The following is a 21,945-nucleotide window of genomic DNA, read 5'->3' as shown; positions in this document are numbered from 1 at the left end:
TGGAACTACCTTCAGAAAACTGAGTTTTACCTCAGAACTACCACTGTCAGCCTTGATATTGACCAAATTTTTTTCTACTCTGAGCCTTAGATTACCTATCTGTTGACAAGACTGTGTGTGTGTGTGTGTGTGTGTGTGTGTGAGAGAGAGAGAGAGAGAGAGAGAGACACACACACACACACAACCAGTGAAGGAACCTATTACTCCATTGGGTGTTTTTTGTTTTGTTTTTGTTTTCTTCTCAAAGGGGAAAATGGAAACAAGTCAGACAAAATTGGAAGGGATAGTATGACTGCAATCCTTTAGAGCTATGCAATGAAGCACAAATCTCCCAGAAAATAATGCAACTAATATATGCAGAATAGATGGGGGGATCCTGTAGAACAAGTCACTGCATGTAACATCTTAGAAATGCAGTATACTAGAAGATAAAGAAGTTTAATATAGGCAACTAGAACTAGTTATCTCTTTGATATTCTTGGCATGATACCAAACTGTAGTGTATAATTGAAAGTTGTTCCCACCATCTTTACTTCAGCGTAATGTGTTCATTTTGGACACACAACACCACATAAAGATATGTATTTGAACATGGTTTATTATAGAAACTGAATTCAGAATCACTTTGCCATATAGTGACAGTGTTCCGTAATGTCCTTGTGTAAAAGAATTGACCAGTCTGCCGTACCACCGCCCCCAGCACCGAGGAGGTGAGTTGCGGGGCGCCAGCAGCACACATCTCCCCCCACCTCCTTGAAATGAGAAGACACATAAACAAGTCTCAAAACCAGACTTCCAGATCACCTAAAGCAACCCCAATGGGAAATGAGATGGAACCCTCTGATACTCAACCACCTGGACTTCCTGAACTGGCAACAAAAGAGGATCTGGAAAAAATGAAATCAGATAATAGCAGAGATTGTGCCCATAGTGGAAGACATGATTAATAAATCTAGAGAGGAGCTGAGGAACATGATGGAATCCCAACATAGGAAACAAATAGAATCCATAAAATAGAAGCAAACAGATTTCTAGGAAATTAAAAACTCCATTGAATGTCTACACAGCAGAATGAGCCAATGTGAGGACAAAATTTCAGATATAGAAGATAAGATTGCAATTAATGACCAGGAAAAGAAAAATTTCTTTAAAACAGTAAGGGACCATGAGAAATCAATCCAGCAGCTGCTAGATGATGCAGAGAAGAATAACAAGACTGATGGGAGTCAATGAAGATGCTGGAGAGAGTGCAGGTGACATAAAAAAACTGATCAAAGAAGTGATGGCAGAAAACTTCCCAAGCAGGGGAAAAGAACTTGACATACAGATAAGTGAGGCATATAGGACTCCAACTAGCCTTGATCAAAAAAAAGTCTGGGGCCAGGGATTTAGCTCAGTGGTTCTGCTTCCTGGCTCACAAGCACAAGATCCTGAGTTCGATCCCTGGTACCAAAAAAAAAAAAAAAAAAAATCTGCACATAGGAATATATATAATAGTTAAGATTCCAGAGACCCAACAGGAGAACAAAATTCTACAAGCAGTTAAAGAAAAGAAACAAATCACATACAAATGAAAGCCCATCAAAATCACAGGGGACTTCTCAGTGCAAACCCTCAAGGCAAGAAGAGCTTGGAGTGATGTATTTCAAGCCCTACAGGAAAAGACCCACCAACCCAGATTGATGTACCCTGCAGAACTATCTTTCAAAATTGATGGAAAAATAAGACACTTTCATGACAAAGAGAACCTTAGGAACTTCATGAATACCAAACCAGCACTCTGAAAAATTTTAGACAATATCCTAGGAAAAGACAACGAGGATCACAACCCCAGGAAGACCAGCAGAATGAATCCATCAGGCATGACAAGAAATTAAAAGCAAAGGGGAAGAATCCAACAAACAGAAAAAGTCATGACAATGATAAGTCAATATGTATCAGTTATAATCACTGATGTTAATGGTCTCAATTCACCAATCAAAAGAAATAGACTGGCAGAATGGATCAAGAAGCAGGATCCAAGGCTAGGGATTTAGCTCAGTGGTGCCATCACCTGCCTCGTAAGCACAAGGTCCCAAGTTTGATTCCTGGTTCCAAAAAAAAAAAGCCATGTTTTCATGCTTCGGATTTAGCTAAGTGGTTCTGGTGCCTGCCTCACAAGTGCAAGGTCCAGAGTTCAATCCCCAGTACCAAACAAAAAGCAAAATCTAACAATATGCTGCATACAAGAAACACACTTAAAACACTTCAAAAAGAAACTCATAGACTGAAAGTTAAAGGGTGGAAAACAATACTCCATGTGACAGGAACCTGAAAAAAAGCAGGAGTAGCTATCCTCTTTGCAGATCAAGTGGATTTCAAACCAAAATCTGAAATACTTCTGATCCCAAGAATTTCAGATAAGGGATAGTCAACTTGTATGTGGAAATCTATTGTGAATATGTGTTTTTATTTCTCTTAAGTAAAAACTTAAGAACAGAACTGTTGGTACTTAACAGTAATACAAGAAATTTCTATATTGTTTTCCAAAATGGTTTTATCATTTTACATTCACATTAGCAGTAATAGAAAGTTCTAACTGGTTCACACCTAAGCTGACATTTGTTCTTTTAAAACTTTGAACTGCATCTCCCTATTGAGTGTATAATATGATCTTGTTATTGTTACTAATTAGTATTTCCCTGGTTCTAATGTTGTGCACATTTCCTTGTGCTGTACTAGCTATTTATCATTTTCTTGTGTCTATTTTTTAATTGGGTTGTCTATTAATGAGCTGTAAAAGTTCTTTATATATTCTGGTCATAGGTTATGTGCATTGTAAATATGGTCTGTTTAAGGACTACTTTTCATTTTAATGATATCATTTAAAGTTCTAAATTTTGGTGGAATCTCATTTATCAATTTTTTTCTTTTATTTTTTTTGGGGGGGGGCTTTGGTTTTTGTTTTTGGTATCAAGGATCGAACTCGGGTCCTCACGCTTGCATAGCAGGTGGCGAAACCACTGAGCTAAATCCCTGGCCCTAATTTTTTTCTTTTGTACATCATGTTTTTTGTATCCTAGGAAAGTCTTGCCTACCCTAAATTCATGAACATTTTCCCTTACAATTTCTTCTTAAAGTTTTATAGTTTTAGTCTTTCATACTTACGTTCATAGATCCTTTCAAGTTATTTTTATGTATGGAAATAAAGGGGTGAGGTTAATTTTTTTGAGGTTAATTTTTTATATACAGATACTAGGTGTTCTAGTACCATTTGTTGAAAGCACTCTTTTCCTCTGCTCTTGAGTTTATATTCTATAAAATGTCAATGTTAAATAATCTTTCAGAACTCAGTGGACCATATATGTGTGGTTCTATTTCTAGATTGTCTGTTTTATTCCATTGGTCTATATGTCTTTCCTTATGCCAACATTGTCTTGATTACTGTAGCTTTAGAGAAAGTCTTAAAATTAGGTAATAAATGTCTTTCAACAGTTTTTTTTTTTTTTTTACTTTTCTAGGTCCTTTTACTCCTACATAACTTAAATTTCAATATCCCATTCTTCTTGTAGCAAGTATACATAGACCTGAATTTTTATATAGTACCTGTGTTTTCTAATCCTGCTAAATTGAAATGCAAGTTTTAGGGTCTCCTAGAGATTTCTTAGTATTTTCTCTGTAGATGATCATTACATCTACATATAAAGATTTTACTTCTACCTTGCCAGTCCTATGCTATTTTGTTTCTTTTTATTGCCAGGCTATTTTGGTTTGGGCCTATGTTTCAAAGTTTAATGGACCGATGAAGAGTAGGCATATCTTCCCTTGTTCCCCACCTTAGGGAGAAAACATTGTATCTTCTCCATTCGTATAAGGCCTTTTTGCTGGAAGTATGGAGTACATGTCTTTGGATCTTTTGAGAAGGTTCTGTTCTACTTCTAGTCTCCTGATAGCTTTTACCATGAACAGCTGTAGAATTTAGCCCAATACTTTTTCTGCAACTACTGACAGTATCGTATGGCTTCTTCCTTTCTTCAGTTAAAATGATGACTTTTGGGGCTGGATCTTCCAATGCTGAACCAACACTGCCATCCCTATAATAAAACCACTTTCTACATACTGCCAAATCTGACTTCTAATAGTTTGTTTTGTTAAACAAATTTCTATCTATGTTCATACTTTTTTCTTCTGTTATCTTTATCCAGTTTTAGGATTAACACAATGTTGATTTCCTAAAATGAGGGGAGAAGTGTTCCTTCTTTTTTCTGCTTTAAATGTTTGATATAATTTATCAGTTAAAATGCATATGAGCCTGTTGTTGTCATATAGGTAGGTTTTCAAGCTAAGAATATATTTTCTTTAATAGGTGCTATTCAAATATATTTCTTCCAGAGTCAGTTTCATTAATTTGTCTACCAAGGTACTTCATAGAAGTTGTCGAATTTATTTCAAAAAAGATTTTTGAAATATGCTTTCTATATCCTTTTAAATTCTGTAAAATCTGTATTAATGTCCTCTAAATCTTGATATTGTAATTTAAAATGTATTATTGTGTAATAGGAAGAAAAAGTCTAAAGGAATAGGGGGAGTGAGGGGTAGGGAAAAGAAAAAGTATGAGAAAAGAAAAAAAATGGAGACAAAGTCTTTATAAATAGGGAAAGGTGGAGGGAGTGAAGGGAGGGCAGGGAAATGGGGGAAAAAACAAGAACCAAGATACGTCATGTAAAGGTACAAGATCCCAATGATGAATGTAACTACTTTTACACCTAAAATGTACCAAGAAACTTAATGGAAAAAAAAAGAAAGAAAAAGAACTGACCAGTGATGCTACCTCAATGTGACCAATGAGCTGTGGAATCATTCCTCAAAGCTTTTCAGTCCTGAGCACAGCAGTGAGATGATCATTTGCCAGTCAGCTTTACTGATGACGCTGAAAGTGTCATTAACACATGAGTCATGAACAACATGTGCTTTCCACTCTCCAGTGTTTTTGTCATCCAGGCTTGTTGGGGGTCCCGTTCCACCCATGATGTGAGGAGGTACCTGTGGCTCCTCTGACACACGAGAAAAGGGCTTGCACTGAACCCAGGTGTGAAGCCCAGCTCACCTGGATCCGCCAGTGTGTCCCTGTACAGAAGTCTTGGTATGGCTTCAGATTATAATTATTCCTTCTATTTTAAAATGCTCTATTTCTGGCCCAATCTTGTTTGCTTTTTATTCTGACCCAAATGTCACACTCTAGCTTTATGCAACCACAGCTGGTAATTTTAGGAGCTGTGGACTGAAGTTTGCTTACACCTAGAGGAGGACTGGCAGATAGAACTTCCTGCAGTGATAAAATAATCTATACCTTGCTGTCTAGTATAGAGGCCAGAAACCACATGTGGCTATTGAACCCTCAAAATGTGACTAGGGTAGTGCAGGAACTGACCTTTTTTTGCGGGGGAGGGGGCCATTCACTTTTTTTGAGACAGAGTCTCACTATGTAGTTCAGGCCTCCAATTTGTGGTGATCCTGCTGCCTCAGCCTCCTAAGTGCTGGGATTATAGGCATATACCAACAGGCCCAGCCAGTAACTGACTTTTAAATTTGGTTAAATTTGACTTAAGTAAACACTCATGAGTGGTTAGAGCTAGAGCACAGCTCTAAACAGTGTAGGGATCCTCCCCTTATAATGAGGGCACCTCTTCCATGTAGCTCTTGGCATTGTTTAGGTACACTTGACCATTCTTTCTGAGAACAGTGTTTTATTTTGTTTCATTTTTTTAAATACTTTTTTATGCTTAGCATATTTGAAATGTATAGATCACTGGCAGAAGAAAGGTCAGTGTAAATTTTGACCCACTTAAATCTAAAGCTGTAAAATCTTAAATTCACCATTTAGAAAAAAATTCACTGAGTTTGGGTCACATACCTCTTGGAGAGTTAGGAGAGAGTGATCCCATATGTCCTTGATTCTGTCTTTTAAGAGTCTGAACCTTTAGAAAATTGTTATTGGCAAGAGGTTTATTTCTTTAATTCTAAAAACAAAGGACTATTTTCTTTTTCAGATACAAATCTGTTACTTGATGCCCACAGAGTTCAATGACACTTTAAATCCAGATCGAAGGTTATTTACAGAGCCAGACAAAAATCCAGTCACATGATTTTCATTAGGCTAAGAATGAAATTCTGAGATTATAGTCTGGGAAAAGGGAACTGTGATTTATAAATTCATAAATGCTTTGCAGATAAACATTAAAATATGTGATAAACATTTAAAACAGTAAGACAATGGCAGCTGTTCCATTTACTCTTGTTAAAATGAACAGTAAGTTCCAAAGCTCCATGGACTAAATCTGAAAAGGTGACAGTTCTTAATTACTTAACATTTCCGTTACTGGAAAATCTTTCAGGAGTGAGGTAAATACAGTGGTAATGAATAGTACCAAGATTAATACAAAGCGGGGATGTTTCATAAGAAATACTTTGTTCTCCTAAAATGGTTTTTACTTCATAATAGCAGATGTGCTTTTTCATTAAGTTTAATAAAGATAACTTTTTCCAGGGGCAAAGGGGAAGGGGAAGTGGGAGAGGTAGGGGAAAGGAAAGAAGGGAATGGAATTAATATGACAAAATGGAAAAATGGAAACAAAGTCTTTGTAAATAGGGAAGGGTGGAAGATGTGAAGGGAGGGCTAGGAATGGGGAAAAAATAAGAACCAAGATGCATCATGTAAAGTACAAGTTCCCAATGAGAAAAGTAAATGTGTTGTATACCTAAAATGCACCAATGAAAGAATTAAAAAAAAAAAAAAGATAACTTTTTCCCATGGATTAGGAAATTATAAAAGCATCTAGGCTTGGATACAGAGAATACTGAGATTAATCTAAAATGTTAATTGATACAAATTTGAACAAACAAAATTACCAATTGCTTGTTTTTTGATACTGAACAGATTTACAATGTTTTATAAACATCAATTCTTTTAACGTAAACCTTTCTTATGTGATTTAGCATGTGTTTTTAGTTGATTTCGTGAATTCTTTTTCATGTCCATGAAACTACTGTCACTTTTGCGTTATAGTTGGTGTCCTTGTTGTTAAGTTTGCTGTTGAGTATGAACTTTCCTCAGCGCATAGACCGCCACTGGTCCCACAGAGCCCTTCTCTTGCTCCTTTTCACCAGCAGCTCTTCCCTGAGAGACATCTAACACCACAGATTGATTCTGTCTCATTTTTTACTTTATGTAAGTGGGATGGGTAGGTAGTATATGTTTTGTTGTATCTCAGCATTATGTTCCTATAAAGTAGCCCTGTTGTGGTATATAACAAGGTACTCGTTCTCATCACCTGTAGTATACCATTATATAACTGTACCACTATGTATTTATCCATTCTACAGTTGTTAGACATTTGAATTAATTTAATCAGGGACTATCACAAATAATGCTTCATGAACATTATTTACATGTGTTTTGTTTAACTGTTTACATGTCACTCAGATCTATACCTTAAAGTGGAACTGCTGCATTGCCTGGTGTGTGTGTATATTCAGTTGGCAGATACTGATAGACATTTTCCAAAGTACTTATATGGTGTAGGAGAATTCTTTATGCTTATGTTGTCAGGATTTGTTTTTCTTCTTGGAATCCATAGTAATAATCATAATTTAACTTTGGGAGAAAGCCAACCACAGATATTGCTACGGTGATTTTCATATGTACCTATTTACAACTTTCCATAGACTCCTCTGAAAAACCCTTAAAGGAGGTGGCCTTTGAACCAGTGCACTTTTGCTGTTATACTTTGTGCTTTGGTCCTATAATGAAATTGCTGGATAAGGACAGAGTGATGCACTGCTGTGAGCCAGAGGGCTCGTGGTGGGGTGAATAACACCTGAGGATTTAATAATAGTGCATTTTGCCAAGTACTCTCAGAGTGTCTTTGGTGAATTTTTAAAGTAATTTGACATAAATTGCCCTTAGTTCACCCAGTTGAATTCAACAAACTTTTTTTTTTTATGATGATGGCTTAATTCTCAACCTTGTTTTTTATGGGACTATAAAAGCCATAAAAGATAGTGACTAATAAAGACTCAAAAAGATGCTATACTGCATTAGTAATAAAGGAAACACACAATAAAATTTTCCCATTTTTACCCAATCTAGAGGCAAAACTTAAAATCTGATGCTAAAATGTTGCAATTGTTCTGGAAGAAAACTCAGTATAAGTGTTACTATTGGGAACATGGACATGCAGTGATCCAGCAGTTTTACTTAGAACCTAGGGAACTACTCAGATGTGTACCAGGAGTCAAAATAGTGATAATTACCTCCCAAATCTAGGATAATGAAAAAATCACTAAAGGACATATATTCATACTATGGATTACTATGCTGCTGTTAAAATAAATTGTTTCTAAACTTCAAAGTCTGTGAGGGAAGGAGTTTTGTTCTTGTTCATTCCCCTGTTTTGAAAATTAGCACAAGGCATTGTATGTAGTAGATGCTGAATAATAATTTTTTGAGCCAGCTGTGGTGGTGCACACCTGTAGTGCCAGTACTCAGGGGCCTGAGGCAGGAGGATCTCTGCAAATTCGAGGCCATCCAGGGTTACATAGTGAGTTCAAGGCCAGACTGAACTACACAGCAAGAGGACCCTGTCTCCAAAAAAAACAAATAGTACAATAAAAATAAAAGGTACTGCTCTGGGCAGCAAAGACAAAGACCCCTAGCTTGCAGCACCTTTTATTCAGTACATGGGGAAACAAATGTAACAAGTGAAATGCAGAGTTCAGTACTTCACATTGGGATAAACAAGGTGTAACAAAAGACTGGGAGGCAGTGGAAATCTAAGAACAATGAGGAACTATACAGATTTGGTTCCTCCCTGGCGTCTCCCACAGGTGTGCTCTTGTCCTGGAGCATTACAGCATCCTGGGATCACTGTGACCCAAAGCCAAAATGCAGTTATGTCTGGAATGTCATAGCTGGCCTATAGGCAGGAGAACTAGGCCTACTCAGATGATTTTTCCCTAGAATTATGTAGCATTGCTCCTAACAAATAATAATAATTTTTTGAATGCACCTGTAAATACATGATGCAGTTTCAAATTATAGTATTGAGTGAACACAGCAAACTGCATTAAATGTACACTGCAGATGTGTGTGAGTCCTTAAAAATATTGGAAGGAGGCACACCAAAATGTGAACTACAGATGTGGGTGTGTGAGTCCACCTAAATTTATCTGGAACAATACACACCACAAGCACAGTGATACCCCCTCGGGTAGTGTGTTAGCTGTCTGTTGTTCCGACAAAATAACTGAGATAAACAATTTAAAGAGAGGAAAAATGTATTTTGGATTGTAGTTTCAGAAGTTCCCATTCATGATCGCATAGCCCTGTTGTTTTTTGGGCCTTTAGTGAAGCAGTATATAATAATGAAAGAAGCCTGTTCATGTTGTGGTACTCAGGAAGCAAAAAGAAACAGGAAGGGGAGGGGAACAGGGTTCCAGTCACCCCTTTAAGGGTTACTTCAATGACTTGATACCCTTTCCTAGGGCCACCTCTGAAAGGGTTCATCACTTTCCCAGGCACCACAGGCTGGGGGAACATTTCAAGTCCAGACTATGTGTAGCATTCCATGCTGGCCAGCAGGCTTATTCCAGTCTCAAGGCAGATGCATCTAGTCCATCTCCAAGAATCTCTGCAAACTTCATAGTTCCAACATCACCCTAAAGTGCAAGTCTGTAGTCTTCGGAGATTTAGTGTAAACTCAGATGTGAGCACATATAAAAATCAAAAAGAAAGTTACTTGGTGCGTTGGCACAGGGTATACATTCCATTTCCAAAATGGAGGGAGAAGGACAAAGAAAGGAAGGATTGGGCCCAAGCAAGACCAAAAACCCTGCAGGGCAGACCTTTAAATCCTGTATCTCCATCTCCAGCATCCAAGGCAGACAGAGACCCCATGTGTTCTCCATAAGGTTTGAGCAACCCCAGCCCTGTGGCCTTGCTGCTTGTAACCAGACCTCTCTTTGGGCTGGCTCTGCTCACGGCCTGCAGCATCCCTCAGCCAGCATTCCTCATTCCTGGGCTCTCCATTGCAGCTCTGGTTTCACTTTCAGCTTCATGCATCACCCTTGCAAAGACTCTGACCCTGCCACACACTGCCTGGCCTCCTAGGCTTTCCTTTGGTGTCCTGATGGAAAGGCCCCACAACTCTTGCACTGTGAGGCAAGTAAAGCTAGCATGAGGTAGGTGATACCTGCATAAGCCCTCCCGGGACCCACTGTTACCACAGCTTCGGGGGGCCTCTTGAGTGCTGTGAAGGCTGAACATTGGGAATAGATCCTGGGGAATGATTCCCTAGGCATCCCTCATATATATATTTACACTTTTCTCCTTTGAGCCTGGGAAGGGTGGGGTCTTGCAGATTTCTGAGATGACCTCAAGGCATCGTTCCTATTGTCCCAGTGCAAAATCTTTGGCTTCTTTTGCTGTGGAAGAACCCAAGCCTTCATGCATGCTTAGCAGATGCTCTACTACTAAGTTGTACCCCTAGGCTCACTTCTTTTTAATATAACTAATCTCTTTCCAAACCTCACCTCCTTAAATAGAACTTTACAAACACACCTTTTCTAGCCAAACTGCAAGTTTTTCAAACTCTCTTTTGGTTTTTGCTCCCAATTCTCACTAAATTTGGTTAAAAGTAGCCAGTAATACCCAGGCCAGTACTTGAATACTGTGTTATTTTGACATTTCCTTCACCTTTCAACTCAGCTTTCTCACAAAGTCTCAAGATGTGGACAAAGTATAGACAAATTCATTGCCAAAATGTAGTCTGTTTCCTTAGAATCCTCATTTCCTCCTGAAACCTTAGCGGCACAGCCCTCTTACCTTCCTCATCCCTGTCAGCATTCTGTCTTCTGAGCCCTCAAGAGAATTCCCCCATCCCCACCCCAAGCTCTGTTTATAGCATTACAGGTCCACTCTGCCTTCTTTTCCAGACTCCTCCCACAAACCAAATCTAAAGGCTTTTGAACCACATCATCAAGAGTAGTCATAAAAATGACTCTACTTTTCAATCCCAGTTGTCTATGTTAGCTTTCTGTCACTGTGACAGAATACCTGAGCTAACTCAACTTGAAGGAACATTTATTTTGACTCATGGTTTCAGCAATTTCAGTCCATGGTCACTTGGCCCGTTGCTTTAGGGCCTGTGGTTAGGCAGTACATTCATGATTGCAGAAGAAACCCTTTCACCTGTGGCAGCTGAGAAGCAGAAACAGAGAAAGGGGCCAGGGTCCCCATATCACCTTCAAGGCCACGTCCACGGTGACCTAACCTTCTAGTCCCCATCTCTTAAAGGTTGCATCACCTCAACAGAGCCACAGGCTGGCAGCCAAGCCCTTAACTCATAGGGCCAGGGAGGGACCCAGAATGTGGAGATAATGTTCACAGAAGACTTACAGCTTTAGTGTTTGAAAGTTTGGAAAAGGAGAGTTTCCATGTATTGCTTGGGGAATTTCAAGATGATTTTAAGTTACATTGGGCCATACAAAGAGTCCCTGGCTGTCTAGGAAGCTGAATGGTATCGTCAAGAGCTCCTCCTTCCAAAGCCCTACAGTCTCCACACAAGCATCCAGAGTGTCTGGTCTTGCTAGAGATCGTTTTCCAGAAGGGAATTCCTTGAATATTGGAATAAGTGGGGTATGAAGCTGTCCAGAGATAGATAGATCGTCTCTCTATCTTTAGGAAAACCCCAGCTGTTTGTATAGTTTCTATCTTTGCTCTGATTTTGTATTAGAAGAGTACATAAAAGGTTTTTGGTTTACTAATTGTGTTCACACATCTTTATAAATATGTTGCAAAATACCTTAATAAAGGGGTTATGTTAATAAGGTTAGTAGACATAAATAGAATATGGAATGAAAGAATCAGGAGACCAAGACTTTCATTCCACCATGCTTTTTTCCTCACTGTACTATAATAGACAAGCCAGCCTCTCTACCCTCACTTTCATATCTGCTGAGTGAGGAGGTTCGGTTTTATGGTCCCCATTTCCCACAGCCACCCCAGGGTTTTCTGGACAGGGAGAACCTTTTTTCCATTGCAGAAATTTTTTTAAAATACATTTTGAAGCTAAGTGGCATTTTGATAGGCAAAGTCCTGCATTTTGAGCCCATACAAGGCAATTCCATTGTGCATTGTAGCCTATAGCATTTTTCTCCAAAGTAGCCCCATTTTGCTACAGAGAGAATATGAAGTTGATTCCTCTTAGGGAAAACTCCCGTACCCTCTCTTCTGGTACTTGCGTGTCTGCTGAAGTGTGTGTAGAGATAGATGATTGTTAAGGCTGTGCAGGTCATCAGTGAGCACTCTTATTTCCAATCACTTGCTTCAATACGATGCTGCTTCCTGAACTTCAAGCTTTGAAGCCATGGGGGGTTTCTGATCTTTTCTTTGGAGTGCTTTTCAAAGTTCCCCAGCATCTGGAAATTGCTGTATACTCCAAGCATAGCCCTCTTGTTCCAGTGACAACCACTTTGGGGGTCAGGAAGGTGAGCCTTACATGGGACGGCCCTGGAACACCCAGACACAGGCTTCTGCAGGCCAAAGGCACTAGGTTCTACATAGCCTTCTTCCTGTACTTAAGCCAGGCGGCCTTGGTGCAGTGAAAATAGCTCCAACACAGTGTTCACTATGTTCCAAGCACCATGTTACATGTTTCACATTCATTGTTGCACACAGTTACCTAATGATGTGGGCCCTGATGTTAGCATTGCTTTAGAGAGAAGCCAGCAGTCTCTCCATGACCAAATCTACTTTCCAAGTAGATTGCGCAGCTGAGATTTGAACCGGGATTGTCAGACTTGTACCTACGCTGCCAGGAACACTGGGGCCACCTCCTATAATGTGAATGTGTCTCTGTGTCCACAAGAGTGCAAAGCTGCTTGGCCCTTTGAAGCTTTAACAGTGGGAATAGTGTAGCTACTCTCCCAGGACAGCCTCTGCACATCGTGAGTTCCTGTCTCCCATTCCTTCTCTTCTCCTTTATAATGATTTAATTTGCTGGCATGGGGCATTTAAATTAAACTCCCTTTTAAGTCTTAAATGGATTTCTTATCTGGAAGGGAAAACACTTTTTTTGTCATTGTTTTCAGATGAACTGTTACTGGTTATCTGAGATCTAGTGTTGTTTCCTTCACATTTTTGTTCATTGAGAACACACAGCTAGCTCATTTTGGGGTTGCTAACATGTGCCAAATAATAGTGAGGGAAATATTTGCCTCTTTTAAATTGAATTTTGAATTGTTCCTTCTTGGTTATTGAATAATTCCAGAGATTAGAGTTCTCTGGATTTATGTTCACTCCTTTCCTGTCAAAAAAACCAAAAATAATCCAATCACTTATATGCTTTCTTAAATTTTTTCCTAGGTTAAAAGAAAGCCAGAATGTAATTTTCAGTAAATATTTTGATTGTTATAATTCTTTTTTCAGGTCCTCTGTGACCTAGTAGGGTACCTACGTTAATAAACTCAACCATTCTCCGCCTGCTGCAGATATGCTGTGTTTTATTCTTAAAAATTGAAAGTATGCACTAAATATACATCAGTATTCGGATTTCCAATAAAAGACTTTTACCTTTTTTTTTTTTTTTTTTTGGTACCGGGGATTGAACTCGGGTCCTTGCACTTGCGCAGCAGGTGGCGAAACCACTGAGCTAAATTCCCGGCCCCAAGACTTTTTACCTTTTAGATTCCAGTGAATTAAAATGTTTAAATAGGTCTCATTTAGATTGAGCAGAAATGAAATTTACCTTTGAATACAGAAGAAAAAATAGTTCTTCTATTAAACCACATAATAATATCACTAAAATTTCATGAGCATGTTTAGCCTCCTTGAGAGAGTAAGTTTTAATTTCATTACCTATACTGAATATGTCCTGTATATCCAGAATCTAGTTATTATAATGACACAAAAAAATACTTTCATGGAGCTTAAGTGGAAGATAAAATTATTATATAACTAGTAAATTGTGTAGAAAAATGAGTAACAGCTAGAGCATGTCAAATAAAATATAAGTATTGGGCATATTCAGTGGAAAGAAGAAACTAGAAAAAGTGAGAATTCAAACTTTTAAAGCAGCATGAAATTTCGAAAAGCAAAGAAAAAATCAGTTTTGAAATGGTGGCTTCGAGCAGCAAACAGCTGCACAAAAGCTTGCACTCAGAAGAAGCACATCTGCTTGTGCAGGCTCAAAGTATGATTGTCACTTCCCAGCCACTCTGTCCTGGACCCTCAGCTCCCGAGTCCTCTGCTGTCCGTTCTCTCCACTCCTCTCTGGACAGCCACTGTCCCCTTCTCAACCTGCTGCACACCCTTAGCTCTCCATGGCCCAGTCAAAATCTCTCCATCCCGTAAACCCTCACTTGCTAGAGGAGTCACCTTTTTCTTCCCCAGCTGGCCCTGGGGGATAAGCATCTGTCTGTCTGCTTCCCCTACACACTTCTGGCTGTATCTCAAGGGATTTGTTTGTGTCCCCCATCTCAAGGTTGAGACCTTCTTTCGGGTAGAAGGCACACATCATCTTGGTATCCACAGAGCATGTGTTTTAAGGAATGGTGGGGGAAAATTCTCTCTCTACCTACTTTCTTACTAACATCGAGAGTCTGCAGGTATAGAAGTAAATGGTTTGTTTTTAATTGTAGACTTAATGTACCAAAAAGAGCAGAAAAATCTCCCTGTTAACAAAACCTTTAATAATATGGATCAGTAAGTGGATCTAGATAAGAATACATGTAAGGATCTGAATTTATAACTTTATTTTTGTATCCATGTTAACTTGGCAAAGCATTGTTATTTAATCTTTAGTTTAAAAAGCCAGGTTTAAGTGTTTTCAAAAATACATATGATTATTATGTTAATATAACTGTATGTATGTTAGGAGGCAGCATGCAAAGGTGCGAGGAGTCAGGCCAGAGAAGGAAAAAAGAGGGACTGAGAGGGAAAAGAGAGGGACGGGGCACCTGTGAACCTTCCTGCACTGCCCTGCCATTTTCTGCCTGAGGCCCCTTCACACCTCTCAGTGGTGGAGCAGGAGAGAAAGCAGGGCTGGATGGGGTGCATAAGGAAGAGCTGTGCCCCTAGGCTTAGGACCAGGCTTGGGATCCATCTCAGTTGTTTACATTCATTTGGGAATTGAAGTTAGCACAGTGTGTATATAGTAAAGGGCTGTCTTAGCATTCTGTAAATCTGCATGCCACAGAAGAAAACCCAGGTAAAAGTTTTATTCCTGGTCTTTTGTTTGTTAGAGAATGGAGCATTCGATCCCCCCGTAGGAGGCAGGTTTCCTTTAAACATTTATAGTAAGTGAAGTCTAGTATCTCGTTTGTGTTATGATTCCTTTGTTCCTGTTAATTTTTTTTTCTGATCTCTTTGTGTTTCAAAACTAGACAAGTCAAGGTGTGTGTGTGTTTGTGTGTGTGTGTCTGTGTCTATGTGTACATACACAAAATTGGGAATTGAACCCAGTACCTATGCTGGGGTTACAAGTGTGCAAAAAATTTTAAAACAGTAGCATTAAAACACTACTGAAAATGCATTGCCCCAAGATACTCTGTTTTGTTTTAGTTCTGATTTTTTTAGCTTCTCTCTTTTGGAGGAGATGGGAGGTTTCATGTCAAGATAATCAGTCAATAGACCAATTTCTCATTAAAACAAAACCCTCTAAGGTGGTCATATGCGTGGCAAATAAATTTAACTATTTGAGATGAAACCTACCACATATCTATTTGAAGCTAGCCTAAAACCTGTCTTAGGTTTTATCTGCAAGCATCTTTATTTTGCTGTGCCAGGAAAACCATTCCTATTTCTTGTTCAGGTAATTTTTAAGACTGTGCTTAGTGCCGCAGACCAGCTGCAGTCGATGCAGGGTAGGAAGGGGAGAGGTCTCGGGCCGCTTCGCAAGCAATGTGCAGGTTCCCTCTGAGAAGTCTCAGGGTCTGATTTATTTTTATATCTTTAAGCAATGGCTAGAAGGCATTGGGCGGAACATATTTACATTTTAGGTTGCCTTAGCAATTTCTATTGAAGTAAAGGTTATTTTTTGCTAAACAGAGTATATTTTTCCTAAGCTCATTCATTTCATTGAACATCATGAATACATTTTAAAAATTACAGTTGTCCCCTTATTTACCCACACCTAAGCAGAACAGAAGGTAACTTAATCAAAATCTCTATATCAGTGGGGGTACAAGCAAGATTTAGTTAATTAAATATCAAACTTGTGGTCATCAGCTGGCCCTTGAGAAACTGCACAATGGTTAATATAGTTTGCTATTAGCTCTCTATTTTTCTGTACCTCTATTCATCTTACTTAAGTGTTATTTGGGTTCATGGTCCATGAGCAGGAGATGTTTACAGTACTTTGAGAAAAACTGAGTAACTTGCCTCCTTAGTGTATTTATCTGTCTTAACTTTCTTTCTATTTCCCATTTCCCACTGTTTCTTACATCTAAAACCTGTCCTTTCAGTCTCTTTATAAGACCCCTTTAGTAAAAAGAAAGTCATCAATAGAAGAAAGGAGTTATAATAGCGGGAAAACAGAGGGAGTTTTAGGAGAGGTTTCTTTAGAGGTGAGTGTGGCAATAGAACTAAGAGAAACTGGAATTTGGGACTTTTGAGCCAGATCAGATTTCAATACATCATTGCCAATTTGCCTTATGGAGAGTTTGTTGTTAGTCACAAACACAATGACTCCTGTGACCAGAGTAACAATTGTAAACATTATGGCAAGAAAAAATAAAACATGAGGGTACGATATGTTCCACCCTCCCTTTCCCCCAGCTGGAACTTTGTCAAGCAGCATTGGAGATCGGTCGGGCTTCGCCAGTTTAGGTAGCAGAGCCTTTATTGATACGAGTTACAGGCTCTTTGGGTCCTTCTAATCATGTCATCGTGTTATTGGGTACATTTTTAGGGATCTTTCCACTTCCTCAGACATTAACGAGGGAAAATATCACCAGCTATAAACTTTTTAGCCCTGGCCTTACCATGCTTGCTGAGGCCTCTGCTGTTGCTTTATTAACAAACAGACCAAGTGAACCTGAAACATTTTAATCACTAACTAATCGTGTGCCAGAGCATAAAGGAAGTAGCAAAGACAGATTTAGATTTGCCTTAAAACTCCATGTTTCTAAAAAGATGGCAGAGTGAAGAGACCTTTTCTGTGCATCCTAGGGTATGCTATTGAAGGACCCAGGCCAGAGACTTCCTCTCGGGGCAGTTGCATCCTGCCTGGGAGCCACTGTGAGGAACAGATACATAAGTACACTCTTTCAGCACAGCCACTTTATCACAGATGAGTTTGTAATCTCTCTGCTGAGACTGCATAGGCTTTCACCAGTCTCAAATTAAAAATTACATTTATTTTTTTTTGAGATTTTGTAATACAGATATTCCTTGTTTATCCATTCACTTGTTTAACCACCGTTTGGATTTACGATTGAGGTGCTGCTGTTTGAACTTCCGACCCATCTTTTACTTTTTGTGCAGTTCTGTACATCTTGTTGGTAGAGCCTCTGTGTCTTTCATGTGCAGTTCACCTTGTTTATGCAGTACTGTAAATTTTGCTGATTGTACTGTACTACAGTATAGTACTGTATTTTTATGTTCTGTTACACATTATAGTACTGCATGTAAGAGTTATGCAAAGAAGAGCAAGTCTTCAAGTTGGAGTTTCTTTTGACCATTTCTTTGTTCTGAATATTGTAATGTACGTACCATACACAGTTCCTCATAGCAGCCAATTCATTTACCGACCTAGTTGTAGGAGTGCAGGCCACAACTCAGTCATGAAACGAGGAGTGTCTGATGTTACAGCTCTGTCTATATATATATATATATATATATATATATATATATATCTGTAATTACTGTCCTTTAATGGTGAAATGCTATATCAAAAATTGGCAAACTTTTTCTTAAAGCACCAGGTAGTAAATATTACAGGCTTTGCACATCAGTAGACAAAATCAAAAATATTATGTAGATACAGTATTTATACTGTATAACCACTTTAAGATGTAAAAGTTTTTCTTAGCTTTGCACTGTGGTTTTTCAGCCTCTCATCTTTATAGTCTTACATCACTGTCCTTCTGCACGCATGCGCACACACACACACACACTTCTACAATTATGAGTGCCTACTGTTTGCCTGACATCAGGAATATAAACATGAATGTAAAAAATATTTTTTTAAAAAGGACATCACAGTCTCAGAAGAAAGAAAACACATGGATATGCTTATTTCCAGTGCTGATTACAGTGTAGCCATATGAATGTCTTCATTGATGTCCAGAGGCGGCATGACTTAGGCATTGCCAGGGAGGGCTCCATGCAGAGGTAACCTTATGAGGACTGCAGGAGTCACCAGGCAGCACAGGGAGGCCATGCATTCCAGGAAGGGCACTTATATTTATTCCCTAATGGAAGACTTTTACTTGACGCCTGTTTTCCTACATCAGTGTAAGACTTCAGTTCCAAGATAACATAAATGACAGGAGATCAGTGACTACAAAGAACTTCTTTCTACTGTAGAAACTTTGAGAAAAAGCAGAGTTTAACTTAATTTATTTAATAATTACAGAGCTAAATAGGTAAGCCATTTGGAGTATTTGACTTCTATTTACAAATACAAGTTATTAACAGATAATGGTCACCAGATAAATTAGATCGAAAACACATAGACTTTGGAGGGTAAGTGGTGAGGGTTAGTGGAATAGTTTTCTTGAGTACTCTATTTTTCATTCCTAGGTTTGTTACCAACTATTCTTTTCAGCAAAATCATCTTCAATATGACAGGGTCGAAGGAGGTGATTTCTAGATGCTGTAACCATAATTAGAATGCATATTGATAGATACTTTGTTTTTCTCTGAAGAAATGTAATTTGATTTGTCCAAATTTATTAAAATTTAAAACTTTCACTTGTTTGAGATTTCCAGTCAACCCCAAAGCACCTGACCTTTAGTAGTACATTTGTAGTTCACCCATATGCACAAAGAGAAAGTAAGGACTTACAGTAACCCTGAAGTGCCTGTCAGGTCCCACTTGCCTTGCCCTGGAGAAGCAGCACTGGACATGCTCTGAAAGCAGGATGGCTGTGACAGTAATCCTGCCTCTGCCCATCCTAGCTGTGTGACTTGTGCAGTTTCCTTAACCTCTGCTTCTCGGTTTTCTCAGTTGTAAAAAAAGGAATAATACAGGATCTATCCACAGGGTTAAGAGGATTAAGTATATTAATAGTTATAAAGATCTCAAAATTGGCCAAAAATAAGCATTCAATGTCATTTATTTATTACAAGTAAGGATAATCATTATAAATTACCCGTTTATAAAATTTGATATTAGAACTATATATAATATGCATACAGTTCTCATAGAGTCACATATGGCTTGAATACATAAGAAGCATCACCTGCCTTAGTAGCTGGGCTGCAGGTAGTGCTCCTTAATGAACTCTGGAATTCATGCAGTTCTCTTTGCCCCTCCTTGAAAATGAGCTGGCCCTGTGTAACCACTGTGGGGAAGCGGAAGTGATGCAGTAAGAGTTTTAGGCCTAGACTGAAGAATTCTCACCCCTTTTTCTGTCTTGGAATACTTGCTCTGGGGGAAAACATTGTCATCATAGAAGCTTGACATCCCTAAGACCTACACACTGTGGGAAAGCCCATATTAGCCTGGTCTACATACTGAGACCCTATTTCAGAAAACAAAAACACTGTCATTTTCATTATAATTCCAACATGAAAAGTAATTACTGTGTTTCAGAGGTGTTTTTACGTTGTATATTGGGTAATGTACAACTTACAAAATAAATTAACTATAGCAGCCTTTCTTTAGCCATCCTAAATAAGTATAAATTTATTGGACTTAGGATGTATACATGTAAAACAACACCAAAAAATTCTATACCATCTGTTACAGAGAATCTTCTTTTTTTCTAGGCTATTTCCATAGAGTTTTCTTGACAATGATAAGGGGAGGGGCATACTGGAATGCTTTCTTTATTAGACTGTCTTGCTCTAGGAAAATCTCCGTGACATATCCCTGACCTAGATATAGCTGCTCCCCTTTGCACAGCATGCACATACTTCCTGAGGAACAAAATGTTGGGATTTTATTTACCACCTTGACCCGCGTGTGAGTTTAGTTGAAGAACTCCAGTTCAGGGCAGTATTTTCATCAGGCAGTGTCACAGAGCATACACATAAATCCTATATATTTGTTTTATGAAAAGAAAATTATTTGATAATTCTAATACTGGTTTTAATTTTATCACATCCATAACCTCAGATTTTTTTATTGCAAAGTTAATACCTCTATCAACGTTTTCTGAATTAAAATTTCACTGATTTGAAACTTTAGGGTTTTTTTCCCCTCTCTTGCTCTTCTCTATCTCCCTCTCTCCCTGTCTCCCTCTTTCCTTCTTTCTTTCCCTCCCTTTCTTTTGAGCATGAGATAACTGGCCAGGTGGTGCTTCGCAAAGTCATATAGAAAGTACAGCTGATGGAGGTGGGAAGGTGTGATGAAAACCAGAGTGGTGCCTCATGATGAAACTAGCTGCTTAACTAGTCTGTGCTAGGTATAGAAATGGCACAGACCTAATAGCCTTGCTTTCGTGCTTATATAAAATGCTGCAAGACCAGACATTGGCTAAGTAATTTTTTATGTGTTCTGAAATGGATTTCATCAAGTTGTAGTTCTGAATATTGTTGGCTTTATTAGTAAGAAAAAGTATTTCTGGACACTGGGACTATTTGAACTAAAGTAATTAGGAAAATAGTGTACCCTTGTGATAAACATTGATCTTTAAAATGCCTATATTTTTGAAGATTAATCTGTGTTTTAAAAGAAATATCAAAAGCTTTTGGATTATGATTTCACAGGGCAGAAGGGGTTAAACACCCAAGGAAATTCACTTCTTATTTTTATAATCAGTATATTTTTCAGCAATTGGTGATTTTCTTTAAATATTTCATATTTGAAGTAGGTGAGAAATAAGAAGTATTATGTAGGGCTGGGGATTTAGCTCAGTGGTTCTGCCGCCTGCTTCGCAAGCACAAGGACCCAAGTTCAATCCCCGGTACCAAAAAAAAAAAGTATTATGTAGAACTTATCTTTAATGCTTTTAATTTTGGTCTTCTTTAAACTTTTCAAAAGGTTTCTATTGACATAAGCTGTACTTATATTCTGTAAATTAATATGCAGTAGGAAACTTTGAGTGTTTTGGAAATGAAGAGAAGCAGTGCTTTTATTTCACCTTTTTCTAGGAGGATTTTGAATATTTTCTTACTCTATCTTGAACTGCACAGAGATGATATTTGAAATTGGGACTTCATTCCAGAGCATCTTGTTCTGGTTATATATTGCTTTATAAGAAACCACAACAAAGTATAACAGCTTAAAACGGCCATTTGTTTTTGTCGCTTATGATTTAGGGCTTCATTGACTGCTCCTCACTTGAAGCTGGTGTCACCTGGGGCAGCAGTCATCTGAAGACTTGTCTGGGCTGGATGTCCAAGGGGCCTCACTCCTTTGCCTTACAGTTGAAGTGCGTAGCTTGGTGCATAGGCGGGCTGGCAGAGGGAGCACCTGCATCCACCTTTCTCATCTGCCTTGCTCCCTGCAACACGGTGGTTTCAGACTAGTTGTACTTCTTACATGGCATTTGGCTTCCAAGAGACAGAAAATAGAAGCTGCCAAGCCAGTTAAGGGCAACACTTGGAACTGGCAGAGTATCATTTGCACCACATTCCATTTGGTCAGCAATAAAAGAGCCTTCCCAGATTTAAAAAATGGAGCAGTCGACTCCAATTCTAGACATATATATAATGTGGGAAACGTTTTGTCCATCCTGGAAACACTTTATCACAGTCTTTCCCTAAAATATAATATGTGCAATAAATTAAACATGTGA

The 21,945-nt window shown here is 38.6% G+C and overlaps 1 protein-coding gene and 1 pseudogene across 16 annotated transcripts in view; both read left to right on the top strand.

Annotated features, from left to right (window-relative positions):
* Nt5dc1 (5'-nucleotidase domain containing 1) overlaps positions 1 to 21,945 on the top strand; it is a 136,975-nt gene that overhangs the window by 80,438 nt on the left and 34,592 nt on the right. The gene's annotated exons all lie outside the window — the stretch shown is intronic.
* LOC147828899 (ubiquitin-conjugating enzyme E2 N pseudogene) overlaps positions 1 to 21,945 on the top strand; it is a 39,317-nt pseudogene extending 17,372 nt beyond the window's left edge. Inside the window, exon 1 of the transcript XR_015450016.1 lies at positions 1 to 21,945. This exon is cut by the window's left edge and continues 17,372 nt beyond it. The product of XR_015450016.1 is annotated as a ubiquitin-conjugating enzyme E2 N pseudogene (transcript).

Source organism: Heterocephalus glaber, unplaced genomic scaffold (assembly GCF_053883595.1).
Source record: "Heterocephalus glaber isolate CG9 unplaced genomic scaffold, H.glaber_assembly_v1.0 deba00000896, whole genome shotgun sequence".
NCBI classification, from domain to species: Eukaryota; Metazoa; Chordata; class Mammalia; order Rodentia; family Bathyergidae; genus Heterocephalus; species Heterocephalus glaber.
Note: the sequence above shows the minus strand (reverse complement) of the source record. Positions and strands in the feature narration are given on the sequence as shown.